Here is a 14,941-nt window from a genome sequence, read left to right on the forward strand (position 1 = left end):
GGAGCAACCAGCAGCCTGCATAGTAGTGCCTTGTTGACAACTTGGGTCAATGATTTCATGGGGTCTGCGTCACACTTGCACCCTACCATGAGTTCTTACCAACTGAAATCAAGACTCATCTGACCAGGCTACCGTTTTCCAGCCGTCTAGGATCCAACCGATTTGGTCACGAGTCCAGTAGAGGCGCTGCAAGCGATGTCGTGCTGTTATCTATCCCACGACTTTTGTCACCTCAGTATGGATAGTTTATATAAAGGTTATATTGTAACAAATAAGCCCTCGGTCACAAATATTAAGTCAAAATTGATCTGGTTTCGACGCTACTATGAGCGTCGTCTTCAGAATTAGACTAACTGTATTAATACGTTAGGTATATAGTACATTAATAAAATTAAAGTTTGTACTGTCTCGAAAAGATGCAGTACTTACATGTCACATATTAAAAAAGATCTCAGCCGGATTAGGCGACGTCATGAACACTTGTGCGATGGCGAGCCGCTAAGGGCTGCTCGTACTGTGAACAAGGGTTGCAACAAGGTTCTGATGAGTCAGTTCGCATGTATCAAAATATGTGACAGAGGCGGTCGTATCTTTTGATTGCGCTGACTTAGAAGCTTAAACATTTCACACGGCCAAAAACCGTAGATCTTAGTATTTGGCATAAATTTCGACTTCGTACCGCTACCTGTTCCTGAGAGAAACAGGCGGATAGATAGGCGGCCAACAAAGTGATCGCATAAGGGGTCCATTTTTATCGCTTGCGGTACAGAACCTGAAAAACTAAGGCGTAGATTATTTCAGTTTCCGCATCATGTAAAAAAAATTAAGATGTTATGCACAAAAAACTAATTCTCTTCTACACGAGCTCCTTTCGTAGCCCGTAAAATGTCTAGACGATACTCTGTTTCAACCCATGTAGCCACATGCATGTCTGGAGTGATGGAGAGTATAGTATCGGTAATTCTTCTACGGGGATCGCCAAAGTCACGTACAGATGGGCGTACACATCGTCTTCAACACAAGCCTACGTGAAACAGTCCACAGAGATTATGTCCGGAGATCATAGTTAGCACGTCCTATTCATCGCTGAGGAAATAGTATGTCCAGGAAGTCACGAACATATAAACTCCATTGCGTAGCGCAACTTTCATGTAGAAAGTCCGCCGGCCGCTGTGGCCGAGCGGTTCTAGGTACTTTTCAGTCTGGAACCGCGCTGTTGCTACGGTCGCATGTTCGAATCCTGCCTCGGGCATGGATGTGTGTGATGTGTGATGTCCTTAGGTTAATTAGGTTTAACTAGTTCTAACTCTAGGGGACCGATGACCTCAGATATTAAGTCCCATAGTGCTTATAGCCATTTGAATCTTTTTTTCTAGAAGATCACACTTAACTGAAGGGGAAAAAGTTGAGGGACAGCAAATTGCTCAAGCATGTCCAGATAAACGGTTCCTGTTGCTGTTTCCTCTACGAAGAAAAGAAAATGTTTTCCATCAGCGACGCCACACATTCACCTTTCCGCTGTCTCTGAGACGTTTTCAAATACTGTGAAGGTTTCCCGAAACACAGATCCAAATGTTGTGTCGATTAACCTCCTCGCTTGTGAAAGGTTGCCTTGTCGGAGGAGACATTTCCTAGATAGTTTGGGTTTTGCCCGATGCGGTCCAGTATCTCACTAGCAAATCCATGGCCAAGCTACAAGTCGTCCCACTTAACTGCTTGCACAATTTAAACTTTGTAAGGGTGCAAGCAAAGTCGTTTCCGCAGCACCTTTTGTACTGTTGAGCGAGGAATTTCTAGCTCTCGTGATGCTAGGGGAGCTGCCTTTTTTGGAAAGTGATTCGTGCTTCCTCTACCATTTCATCAGATGTGCGTTTTCTGCGAGGACTTGACTGTTTACACTTCCAGTGGTGAGGAACTTCTCATATCAAGCCTTAATCGTCTTAGCGTCTGCTGACTCCCATTGAAATCCACATCGGAAATTTCTTTGGACGGCAGCGCTTGATTTCGTTTTTGCGTGCCAAATCACGCATTGGGTTTCCTCTTGAGATGTAGTTGTTTTTGGTAATTATGTAGAAACTGGACCGAAACAAAAGTGATCGTTCAGTAAAAAACTACATACATCTTCTTGACTTGCTTTACATCAAGCCGCAAGCTGCGAGCATCCATGTCGCATAGGTTTTTGATTACATTTGGAAATCAGGGAGATTCCACATGAGCATCGTGTATGACCTGAAACTCCCGTTTTCCCTCCCCCTCCCAGTGTTCCCCCATTGCTAAACCACGCCCCTTCCCCTACCCTTACCTTTTCCACGTTACACCCATTTTTATAAAATGGACAATCAGAGATCTTCTAAGCCAGCTGTTTCACATAATTAGTTCTCTCAATCACATCTCGTCCAATTACATTTCGCAATTCCTCCCTACACCCCACTCCCCGTTTTTTGAAGTAAGCCAATCAGACAGCTTCCTGCAGCAATGGTGAGCGGTGGCATGACATAACTCTCACCCAATGGTAATGGAAAGTGCATAATCAATTCCATGTAAATTGGAAGAAGCATATACTTCGCGTGTCTGCACACAGCGAAATCCTTATACAGTGTATGCAACACAGTCTCTTACAAAGTAAGCCAGTTCACAAAGCTATGATGTGATATAAACAGACAGTTATATACATTCATGGACGAAATACAATATTTTGTCTGCCATGCAGGTTCAAAATAAATTACTGTTTCGTAACACATCTGCAACCAGAATCTTACAATGTCAGTTCTCTACATTTAACCAGCAAGTTGTTACTAAATCAGTTTTACGTCACTCCTTGTTGGGCGTAAATATGATGACCAGGTCTGTCTTCTCGAAAATGGCTCTATACTACAGTGGACTATCAGCTGGTGCTCTGATTACAAGACCAAATTTCAAGCACAGTGTCGTATTTAAAGAGAAACAGGTTCCTATTAATTTAAGTAGCCTTAACGTTGTTTTCGACAAACCCATAGCTGTAGGAATAACTATTGTAGATATTTCTAAGACACTACTTGTAAATTTCCACTATGATAATACGTTGAAGAAATTTGAGCTAAAAAGTGTTAAAGTGTGTTAACTACACGGATAGCTTAATATATTCTGTATTCCGACATGACTTGCGTAAGGAGGGTGGCTAAAGTATAACTTACATGTTTATTGTACACTTTAATAAGCCATAGTCACCGTCTACAAAAATTTTCTTTAAAAAGAAAGGATCACATTACTGGTTTCAACCAACTAAGTCGTCATTTTCAAATGTAAAACATCGGTCGGAGAATTTTTGATGGGACCATACACATGACGAAAATGTCCAGTCTGGTCTCATTATTTCTTATGATTTTTGTCAGATGTATGGTCGGAATTCCTGTTATATATTCTCCAACTGATGTTTTACATTTGATAATGACGACGTAGTTCGTTGAAACCCTTTCTTCGTATAGAATACTGTGGCTATGACTTCACTATTTTAGTGACAAATAAACGTTTAAGCTACCTCAAATATCAATGATAATATAAAAGCGATGTGCGTAGATGGTCTGACACTTTGGGTTGTCCTGATAACATTTATGGCGTCTAGTGTGGCAACAAAGAGAATGTTGGTTTAATGAAAGACGAGTTATTGGGGGACGCTGTTATAGAATTCATAGGACTGAAAGTAAAAATGGAACTGACAAAACTGAAACGCAGCGGGTGATCTGTAGAGCGAAAGCTTTGGGGCGGTTATCAGCAAAGGAATTAAGCACTGATAATAGTCAACAATATGAACTAAATAATGTTGATAAATCGGCTTTTTAGTGTATAATTCGATCCAAGCTACGTACAGTTTTCTCTATAAAGCGATGTAGGCATTACCGGCAAGACACGAGAAAAGCTTCAAAATCAATGATAAAGTGAGCTCTGTTGCATGAGGTCTTTTTCGAGAACCCGGCGTTAGTCGGCAGATGTGGGCAAAACAGCAAGCGATTTAAAATTGATTGAATAGTAAAATACTGGTTTTTAGCGAAAATGAAATTGTAACCTACGTGTCATTGATGTATGAGAGATTTTAACTGAAACTGCAACTTACGCTAACTGATCAAAAGTATCCTAATATAAACATATGAGTGAACATTAATGTGGGTCGTGTCCACTATTTGCCTTTATGACGACCTTAACTGCGCTGAGGACACTTTCAGTAAGGTATCTGAATGCCTGTAGAAGAACAGGAGCCCTTTCTCCCTCAAGAACCGACTCCAGAGAAAGGAGTGACATCGTGCACCGGGACCTGGGGCAGAGTCGACGTCCAGTCGAACAGTGAAGCAGTTCGACAACCACAAACTTCTGAAAGGAAGTGCGATGGAGCACTGTCTTATAGAAAAACGAACCCTCCGCTGTTTTGCTTTGATTTTAGCGTAAGCCATTGTTGCAATATGTCCAGATACACGAAACCAGCCAGTTTTCTACACAAAGAAATTGATCCATACATTTTTGAAGAGGACATGGGACAAAAGACGTTCACTTTATGTTAATCACAAATGTGTTGCACAAACTCATTCCAATGGCTCTGAGCACTATGGGACTTAACTTCTGAGGTCATCAGTCCCCTAGAACTTAGAACTAATTGAACCTAACTAATCTAAGGACATCACACGCATCCATGCCCGAGGCGGGATTCGAACCTGCGACCGTAGCGGTCGCACGGTACCAGACAGTAGCGCTTAGAACCACTCGGCCACTCCGGCCGGCCACAAATTCGTGTGGATCTTTTCAGCGCCAAACACGCACGTTATGACGATTCGCGTTTCCAGACATATGACTGTGACTTTGTGTTGGAAACAATCTTCTGTGAAAACTGTCTCCTCCAAGAGCCGCTGCAAGTCATTGCGAAAGTCAGAGCGACGCTCATTGTTCCGAGTAGTCAGTGCGTGTAACAACTGCAGCCGGCATGGTTTCGGATGTAGACGTTTGCGTAGAATGCGCCAAAAAGTTGACAGCACTGTCTACAGTTCTATACTCGCAAATGTCGTCAGATTTTTTGGATTCCTGACGAATAGTTCCCGCACACGTTGCACTTCTCCGCTGGCCTGTTGTTTTACCGGGATATATGAAGACGAGTGCAGTCGAAAAACTCTACGCGATTATTGGAATAGCTCCCCTCACTGTCTGAGGGGCCTTTGTTCCCGATGCAGAGTGGGCGAAGCGGATCAGTTGTCTTCACATGGTTATCAAGTCGTCGATTAAAATTTAGTAAGAGCTTCATCGCATGGTTTCAATCACTGGAGGGAACACTGGACGCTAAATGAGTCGCCAGATGAACGAGTAACCTCCAGTTGGATATTCTTGCAAAGGAAGAGGAAGGAAACGGTCTGCCCTAAGCTGTTCGAAGATCACTCGATCGTATTAGGCTGGACGACTCTCGTTGCAAGACCAACAATCAAAACTGGAGCATCCTTCCGGCTGATGCAGACATGTCCTGCGAGTGCGAAACAAAAAACGTTCCAGACCACATGCTTATACAGGGTGGTCCATTGATCGTGACCGGGCCAAATATCTCACGGAATAAGCGTCAAACGAAAAAATTACAAAGAACGAAACTTGTCTAGTATGAAGGGGGAAACCAGATGGCGCTATGGTTGGCCCACTAGATGGCGCTGCCATAGGTCAAACGGATATCAACTGCGTTTTAAAAAAATAGGAACCCCCATTTTTATTACATATTCGTGTACTACACAAAGAAATATGAATGTTTTAGTTGGACCACTTTTTTCGCTTTGTGATGGGTGGCGCTGTAATAGTTACAAACATATGGCTCACAACTTTAGACGAACAGTTGGTAACAGGTACGTTTTTTAAACTAAAATACAGAACGTAGGTACGTTTGAACATTTTATTTGGGTTGTTCCAATGTGATACACGTACCTTTGTGAACTTATCATTTCTGAGAAATGTACCTGTAAATACCACATTAATGCAATAAATGCTCAAAATGATGTCCGTCAACCTCAATGCATTTGGCAAATACGTGTAACGACATTCCTCTCAGCAGCGAGTAGTTCGCCTTCCGTAATGTTCGCACATGCATTGACAATGCGCTGACGCATATTGTCAGGCGTTGCCGGTGGATCACGATAGCAAAGATCCTTCAACTTTCCCCACAGAAAGAAATCCAGGGACGTCAGATCCACCATGGTATGGTGCTTCGACGACCAATCCACCGGTCATAAAATACGCTATTCAATACCGCTTCAACCGCACGCGAGCTGTGTGCCGGACATCCATCATGTTGGAAGTACATCGCCATTCTGTCATGCAGTGAAACATCTTGTAGTAACATCGGTAGAACATTACGTAAGAAATCGGCATACATTGCAATATTTAGATCGCCATCGATAAAATGAGGGCCAATTATCCTTCCTCCCATAATGCCGCACCATACATTAACCCTTCAAGGTCGCTGATGTTCCACTTGTGGCAGCCATCGTGGATTTTCCGTGGCCCAATAGTGCATATTATGCCGGTTTACGTTACCGCTGTTGGTGAATGACGCTTCGTCGCTATATAGAACGCGTGCAGAAAATCTGTCATCGTCCCGTAATTTGTCTTGTGCCCAGTGGCAGAACTGTACACGACGTTCAAAGTCGTCGCCATGCAATTCCTGGTGCACAGAAATATGGTATAGGTGCAATCGATGTTGATGTAGCATTCTCAACACCGACGTTTTCGAGATTCCCGATTCTCGCGCAATTTGACTGCTACTGATGTGCGGATCAGCCGCGACAGCAGCTAAAACACCTATTCGGGCAGCATCATTTTTTGCAGGTCGTGGTTGACGTTTCACATGTGGCTGAACACTTCCTGTTTCCTTAAATAACGTAACTATCCGGCGAACGGTTCGGACACTTGGATGATGTCGTCCAGGATACCAAGCAGCATACATAGCACACGACATTTTGACCACAATAGCCATACATCAACACGATATCGACCTTTTCCGCAATTGGTAAACGGTCCATTTTAAGACGGGTAATGTATCACGAAGCAAATACCGCCCGCACTGGCGGAATGTTACGTACTTATACGTTTGTGACTATTACAGCGCCATCTATCACAAAGCGAAAAAAGTGGTCCAACTAAAACGTTCATATTTCTTTACGTACTACACGAATATGTAATAAAAATGGGGGTTCCTGTTTAAGAAAACGCAGCTAATATCCGTTTGACCTATGGCAGCGCCATCTAGCGAGCCAACCATAGCACCATCTGGTTTCCCCATCAAGCTAGACGAGTTTCGTTCTTTGTAGTTTTTTTTTTTTTATTTGATGCTTATTTCGTGAGATATTTGGCCCGGTCACTGTCAATGGAGTACCCTGTATATCATCAGTGGGATACCTTGCACAGCACATGACTGGACTTGGTAAATAACGAGGCCATTGGAGTTGCTGCATTTTGGAAATGCTAACCGGACACGGAAATGAATGAACGAGCTGCCAGTCCCAAGGAATTTGTTGTATCACCTACGACTATTTTGTTCGTTGGTGCTTTTACCTTACGTTTGTTACAATATAGTCGCTAAATCGTACAAGGACACAACATGCACACATAGCTCCATTATAAGCTATGTTATGATATGTCTGCCTCCTGGTGATGCGCTCTGAAATTAAACTTGGAGATCATATTGACCTGGGCAGATGCTCTGTCCACTGATATGTAACAGTTTTCTGTATGTCTCGTAGTTCTCGCGCAGTCTCTTTCTGTAAACCCGGAGGTACTCATGAATAGCCCTGTATGATATGTTCAGATGGTTCAAATGGCTCTGAGCACTATGCGACTTAACTTCTGAGGTCATCAGTCGCCTCGAACTTAGAACTAATTAAACCTAACTGACCTAAGGGCATCACACACATCCATGCCCGAGGCAGAATTCGAACCTGCGACCGCAGCGGTCGCTCGGTTCCAGACTGTAGCGCCTAGAACCGCACGGCCACTCCGGTCGGCTGTATCATATATAAACGAGTAAGTGGCTAACAGTACGGAGAGAGCAGGGTCCAGTGAACGTTGCCAAAACGTGCGCAGCGAGAGGCGTGCAGCGGCGAGTGTGCACGGCGAGCGCTGGTTGCTGGTGGCCGGTGTCCGGGCGAGCGCTGAGCGGCGACTAAAGGTCAGGGGCGCTGGGCGTGTCTCGGTGTCACCTTGCCGCCGCCGCCGCCGCCGCCGCCGCCGGCCGCTCCTCAATGGGGCCCGCCTCACAGGCCGACACCCTCCCTGCTGTCCGGTCCATGATAGCGGAGCCAACCCAAATATTCACTTTCCGTTTCTCAGCCTCCCTAGCCCAGCGCTACGCTCGTTCGCAGTGTGGAGCAGGCAATGCTTCTCCGTGTCATGCTAGGGGCAGCAGAGAGATGGCGCTATTTGGTATCCAGTGAACAACTGTTAACTAGAAACGTCTTTGTGCCACTAACGTACGAATTAATTGCCTTTTGTGGACGTCGTTTCTTCCACATTTTACTTTTACTACGTACTGTCGTTTCTGTGGCTGATATATAGGACAGTTGAAAATAAATATAGTGATTACAAACCACTGTCAGATTTTGTGGCCGTGGTTATTCTTCAGCCACAGGCTCAAGTTACCCATGTACCATTTATTGGATGAGTTAGCTGTAGCCAGTGCTTTATTTATGACGGAAAAAAATCAGAACCGTAGATTATGAGATGTACATACGATAGAACTTTTAGGAACAAAGGAACAAAGGTGTTGAACCGCTTTCTGTTCGCTTGCGGTTGAACAAACGAGATACGATTAAAGCATTCCGTATGTTTTGTCAGTTGTGAGAACCTTGGTGGAAATTATGAAAACAAAAGTCCTCCCCCGGTAGCTGAGTGGTCAGCGCGGCAGACTGTCAATCCTAAGAGCCCGGGTTCGATTCCCGGCTGGGTCGGAGATTTTCTCCACTCAGGGACTGGATGTTGTGTTGTCCTAATCATCATCATCATCATCATCATTTCACCCCCCTCGACGCGAAAGTCGCCGAAGTGGCGTCAAATCGAAATACTTGCACCAGGCGAGCGGTCTACCCGACGGGAGGCCCTCGTCACAAGGCATTATTATTATTATTATTATTATTATGAAAACAGAACAATGTATCCCACAAATTAGCTTCCATTGACAAACAGCAGTGAATGTGGAAGAGGATTTTCCCATCTGAATCTGATGGTATGGCCTCTGTGTTAACAAAAAAAGGTTTTTCTGAAGTTGTGTGGGTCACCAATGACTCGTTTCGACACTTCAAAGTACGTGGAATCCTGACTGCTTCGTGACGGCACTCTGCTATGGACGTCAACAGCGAGGAAACAGAGGGAGTGGGGACGTAAAACGGAAACCTTCCAAAGCTTTGGACAGCTTAAAAAACTCTAATAAGTTAAAACTTTTAAGTTTGCATCCCCCGTTTTGTTGTCCTTCATGGCAAGTCATCCTGGACTTGCATTTCAGCAAGATAATGCCCATCCGTACACGGCGAGAGTTCTATTGATTGCCTTCGTCCTTGTTAAACTCTACCTTGCTCAGCAAGGCAGCCGATTGTCTCCCTAACTCAGAACGTTTTGAGCAATATGGGCAGGGTCCTCCAACCACGGCAGCCGCTGTGGCCGAGCGGTTCTAAGCGCTTGAGTCCAGAACCGCGCTGCTGCTGCGGTAGCAGGTTCGAATCCTGCCTCGGGCATGGATGTGTTTGATATCCTTAGGTTAGTTAGGTTTAAGTAGTTCTAAGTAAGGGACTGATGACCACAGATACTAAGTCCCATGGTGTTAAGAGCCATTTGAACCATTTTTGAACCTCCAACCACCAAGGCATTTTGACGATCTAACGCGCCAATTTTACAAAATTTGTCACGATATACCTAAGGAGGATAACCAACAACTTTATCGACCAAAGCCAAGTTGAATTAATTCTTGCATAATGACCAGAGGTGCACCGTCGCGTTATTGTCTTGCATTTGTTTGTATATGTACACCACATCAATAGATTTCCTTTCCATTCTGATGCTGAGTTTCTCAAGCATCCCTAATTCTAATACACATTAAACAATGTATTCCGCTCTTTGCGCTCGGTGCATGCATAGCAGAGACTCATCTGCTCGGTGCAAACTCTCCCAGGCTATTGCCCCTCAGCAATACCTATCTCCCCTGAACAAAGGAACAGGTAGGCGCTCACGATTGCAGCTGCAAAGTTCCCGACAGGGATCAGCTTATGTTAGATAAGCTGAACAGCCCAGTTTGCTAGATTTGGCACTAGATGCCTGTAGAAGTGGGAAAACTGAGGGTGTTCGAGTGTTTCCTTGAGCAGTACAGTACGTTCCTCAGACGTCTCAACTACTGAAAACAGCTGGTTTTAGGCTATCGAGTGACTGACTCGCTACCACTCGCAGGCCGCTACCATTAATAAACTATGGAATAGAGTTGATGCAGCATGAAATGGAGTAGACACATCTGTCATACAAATTCAGTTCCGACTCGATACCAGACGGGTTAGAATCGTTGTTGTTGCAAGTGACGGCTGCTCTGTGTACTAAATTTTACCCCCCATATACCCCCAAATCATCTGCAACTATAATCATGTACTCCTCCCGCATTGCTACATAAACACAACAATGGAGATTTCATTATTTGCTGTTCCTCCTTGCCTTGGCAGTTGAATGGCCTGCGCTGTTTGGTACTCTTCACATCTGAAGTTTCGCAGATTATTTCAAATGGTTATTTGCTGGTATCAGTTTGAAATAATGGATCCACTCTTACCTCTTTCAATGTCTTCTGTGTCAACTATTGCGTTATTTTTGTGGCGAAGTTTCTGGAGACTGCGACGTTGTGAGCCACGAACAATCCCAAAGCTGCGCTCTATGCGTGGGCATTGCGATTTCTCTCCAGTTGCTTCACGAGCCGCATGTAAGGACCGAGGCGGTCTGACTCACGGCCCCAAATCTGGTTGCGCGTGTGTAGCCTTTCTCCATCTCCAAGCTACATCGAGATACAGTGTCTGCAAGACTTTCAGGATCCTTACTGACAGAAAAATGCGTAAATGACTGGAGACTGAACCAAAATTTATGCGGCAGCGAATTCCGTTTCCTCGTTAACCACCAGCAGTCAGCGATCATACATACGAAAGCTGTGTTGCTTCTCGTTTACGAGCACTTTACGTGGCTAGGGCGCGAGCGAACGCGATGTTGTGTGTGGGAGAGCGAGCGTGCCGGATTCGACTCGAACCAATAACATAGCTTAGTCGATAAGAACATTGCGGAAGGTAACATTTATAAGTTTCACCGTCGCTTTTCTAAGTAAGCCTCAGGAGAGGCAAATAAATGTAGAGCGGATCTTATAAAAAATGAGCTGAACTGCGGGAATTGAGTCAAAATGCTACGTCTTGGAAGATAACATTAGATGGATTCTTGTTTTTGTTGTTATTGTTGTGGACTCAGATCCGAAGACTGGTTTGATGCAGATCGCCATGCTACTCCATCCTGTGCGACCCTCTTTAGAATAACTACTGTTACCTACATCCTTCAGTATATGCTTACTCTAGTCACCTTTTGGTCTACGATTTCTAACCCCATAATTGCCTCCAATAATAAATTGTTAATCTCTTGATATCTGATAATGTGTCCTGTCAACCTATTGCGTCTTTTAGTCAATTTATGCCATAAATTGTGTCTCCAATTCTTCATCAGAATTTTTCTGTAGCACCACATTTCAAAATCCTTTATTCTCTTCTTGTCTCCACTGCTTATCGTTCATGCACTGACGAGGCAAAACATTATGACCACCTCCTTAATAGCTTGTTTATGCGGCTTTAGACCGAAATACATCACTGATTCTGTGTATGAGGGATCCGACAGTTTGTGGTGAGGTTTGCGGAGGCATGTGGCTTTAGATTTCTGCGCACAGGTCATGTAATTCGGGTAAATGACGGGTCGCTGATTTGCGTACGCGTGATAGTGTCCGGTAGCGATCAGTATGGGCTCTATGGGATTCACACTAGGCGCATTAGCTGTGTCGTCCGAACAAGACACAGCCAGGACAAAAGCACCGCAGGCACAGGGATGCGAGCTGGTGCCGGTGCCATACAGACTCGCCACTTGCGCCAGTTCCACCAGCGCCACGGGCGGCGCTCAGGATGAATATGTCTACTACGTCTCGGCCAGCTGCCGGCCGAGTACAATCCGCCAATGACCGGACAGAAGCCTACTCGTAAGTCAGGAGAGCAGCTCTCGCCCACTTGGTTATAGATCATCGTCCAGGGCTGACTTAGAGGAGGTCGTTTAGTGAACTCTTTAGAAGTGAAAAGACAGTTGTTTACACTTAGCCATTGAGGGCCTTTTTTGTGTTATATTACATACAATGCTGCATATTTCATTATTCAAATAGTCACAAGGAAACCTATTTAAGTCATTTGTGTGACTTCGTTACTATTTTGTTCGAGTATTATAGAACCTTCGTTCTCCTATCCTATTAGCTGACCCTGGGGCACAGCTGTGTAATATGGCAGGGAGAAAATGTACTACACCAGAAGCCGTTTCACGAACTCACAACCTCGGCCTTCACAGCAGCAGTGACGAGGCGATCACAAAAGAATTTGGTCGCCAAGATATCAATATGAGATAATTATAACACTCCTCAAACCACTGTAGCATGGTTCTGGCACCAAGAGACGGGCAATTATACTGTAGAAAAGTGACATCGCTGTCGGGGAAGACATCAAGATGAAGTCATGCAGGTGGTTCGCAGCTATCAGCATGTCTTCGATTCGTACGGAAGGTCCCATGCAAGCGCAGTAGAACGTCTCCCACAGACCAATACTGCTCCCACCAGGCTGCGTGCGTAGCACGCTGCACATTTCCAGCCGCCGTTCAACTCCGTGATGTTTCTGGAGACGACCATCGACCTAATGTAGAAAAAATGTTATTCACCCAAACAACCGACACGTTTCCATTGATCGACGGTAGAATCCCGATGGTCCTATTCCCACTGCAATCGTAACTGGCGATGCCGTTAACACATGGACACGTAGAGGTGGTCTGCTGCGGAGCGCCATATTCAGCAATGTACGGTGAACGTCGTGCTCCGAAACACTTGTGCGTGCACTGGCATTGTGCTTTTTCGGCGGTGATGCCAAAGATCACCATCTATCCTACTGTACAGAGTATACAAGTCTCCGAATTCCGCATCATGTGAGGAGTCTGGGAAGTCCAGCCATTTAGCGCCTCGTGGTAGTTTCACTGTCCTTGTGCCCCTTTCCACAGTAACTCGTGGACTTTCGACGAGCTTCGCCGTTTTCGTGATACTCAGTTACAGGCTTTGAGTAATAATGACCTGTCCTTTATGGAAGTCGCTTATATTAATGAATTACTTTATTTGAATCGCATATCTTCGCCAAGGTGATTCCCCGTCCTAGTATACTCCGCTTACACTACGACACGCACCCCAACACCACCAGACGGCATTCAACTTTGCGGTGGGATTTGGTCATAATGTTTTCGCTTATCAGTGTATTTGACTTCCATTCACGGCTAAACTCCACAAAAGATTTTGTAACACTTAAATCTTTATTCGGTGTTAAAACATTTCTCTTCTTCAAAAACGCCTTTCTTGCCATTCCCAGTCTTCCTCTTATATCTTCTCTACTTCCGCCATCATCAGTTATTTTGCTGTCCAAATAGTAAAAATCATGAAATGCTTATAATATTTGAAAACAACCAGTGATAATAAATTAAATATATCTCTTGTCTTTTATTTTTCTTTTATTTTGGCTAGAATAATGTGGCCCACTATTAGTGTGTAAAACTTTATCTTATTATAGCTTACAATAGCCTCCGACCCTCATTTACGTGTATTTTTGCTGGTGGCTGAACCTACCTCTCTATCAGCCCTCGCTCTCTACAGACTGATAATTATACGCAACATGCAAGACTGATCATTCAAAAACTTTAATTCGTCTATGAGAGAACGTAAGAAGATAGGCAACGATGCGTATACTATCTTATCTGTGGCTAACATGAGTCAGCCAGAGGTAAATATCTAAGTTATTACTTGAAATTCAGTTCAGGGGGTGGCTGCTACCCACGGAGAAAGGCGGAAAGCGTATGAGATATTGCGGGTCTCAACCTCAAGCGCCGGCTTGGCACACAATTTTAATTTGCCAGGAAATTTCGAAATCGGGTTTGTTGTTAATCCCATTTCTGCTACTCATTGTCATCGTCTTTCTTCGATTTACTCTCATTCTGTATTCTGTGCGTCCGCATCTGTACTGAGTAGTCAGCATAGATGTCTGTCAAGTGAGGGACCCGGTTTCGACTCCCGGTACTGCCAAGGATTTCCTTGGCGCGTGGATTGGTACGGTGAACACTCAGTCTCGTAATGCCAATTGAGAAGCTACCTGAATTACAAGTGACGGCTGCACGGTGTGTAAAAGTCAGTAAAACGACCGGCAGAACGGTGTGTTAGTGACACGCCCCTCCATAATGCATCCGTATGATGCCGAAAGGCATCTACGGCCGGTCGACATCGTTTCGGCCTTCAAGGCCTGGACGAGGAGCTCATAGCTATACTCTGAACTCATTAGACCTTTCAATCTATGAAAAAGGTCATAAAACTCTTCCTCGTTTCCTTTGAAGATAGCAATGCCATCCAGGAATCTTAATCTTAACATTGATATCATTTCACTCTTCAGTCCCATTTCTATTTCTTTTATTTTTGTCATTGCTTCCTCTGTGTACTTGGAATAACCAAGAACAATAACAGTGATCCAGAGAGTACAGAATTCCTTTCTTTAAGTCCAGTCAACGATCACAAACAAATTGTCGTCAGACTATCGATTTACGTGTCGGTAATGACCATCAACAGATCTCCCTCTGTGCGCCAAATTATGGAGTGGTTACTTTGCTGGGCACTCGT

At 44.4% G+C, this 14,941-nt stretch overlaps 1 protein-coding gene across 1 annotated transcript in view; it reads left to right on the plus strand.

Annotated features, from left to right (window-relative positions):
• Window positions 1-14,941, plus strand: part of LOC126266958 (uncharacterized) — a 444,592-nt gene that overhangs the window by 235,602 nt on the left and 194,049 nt on the right. The window lies entirely within an intron of this gene.

Source organism: Schistocerca gregaria, chromosome 4 (assembly GCF_023897955.1).
Source record: "Schistocerca gregaria isolate iqSchGreg1 chromosome 4, iqSchGreg1.2, whole genome shotgun sequence".
Classification (NCBI taxonomy): domain Eukaryota; kingdom Metazoa; phylum Arthropoda; class Insecta; order Orthoptera; family Acrididae; genus Schistocerca; species Schistocerca gregaria.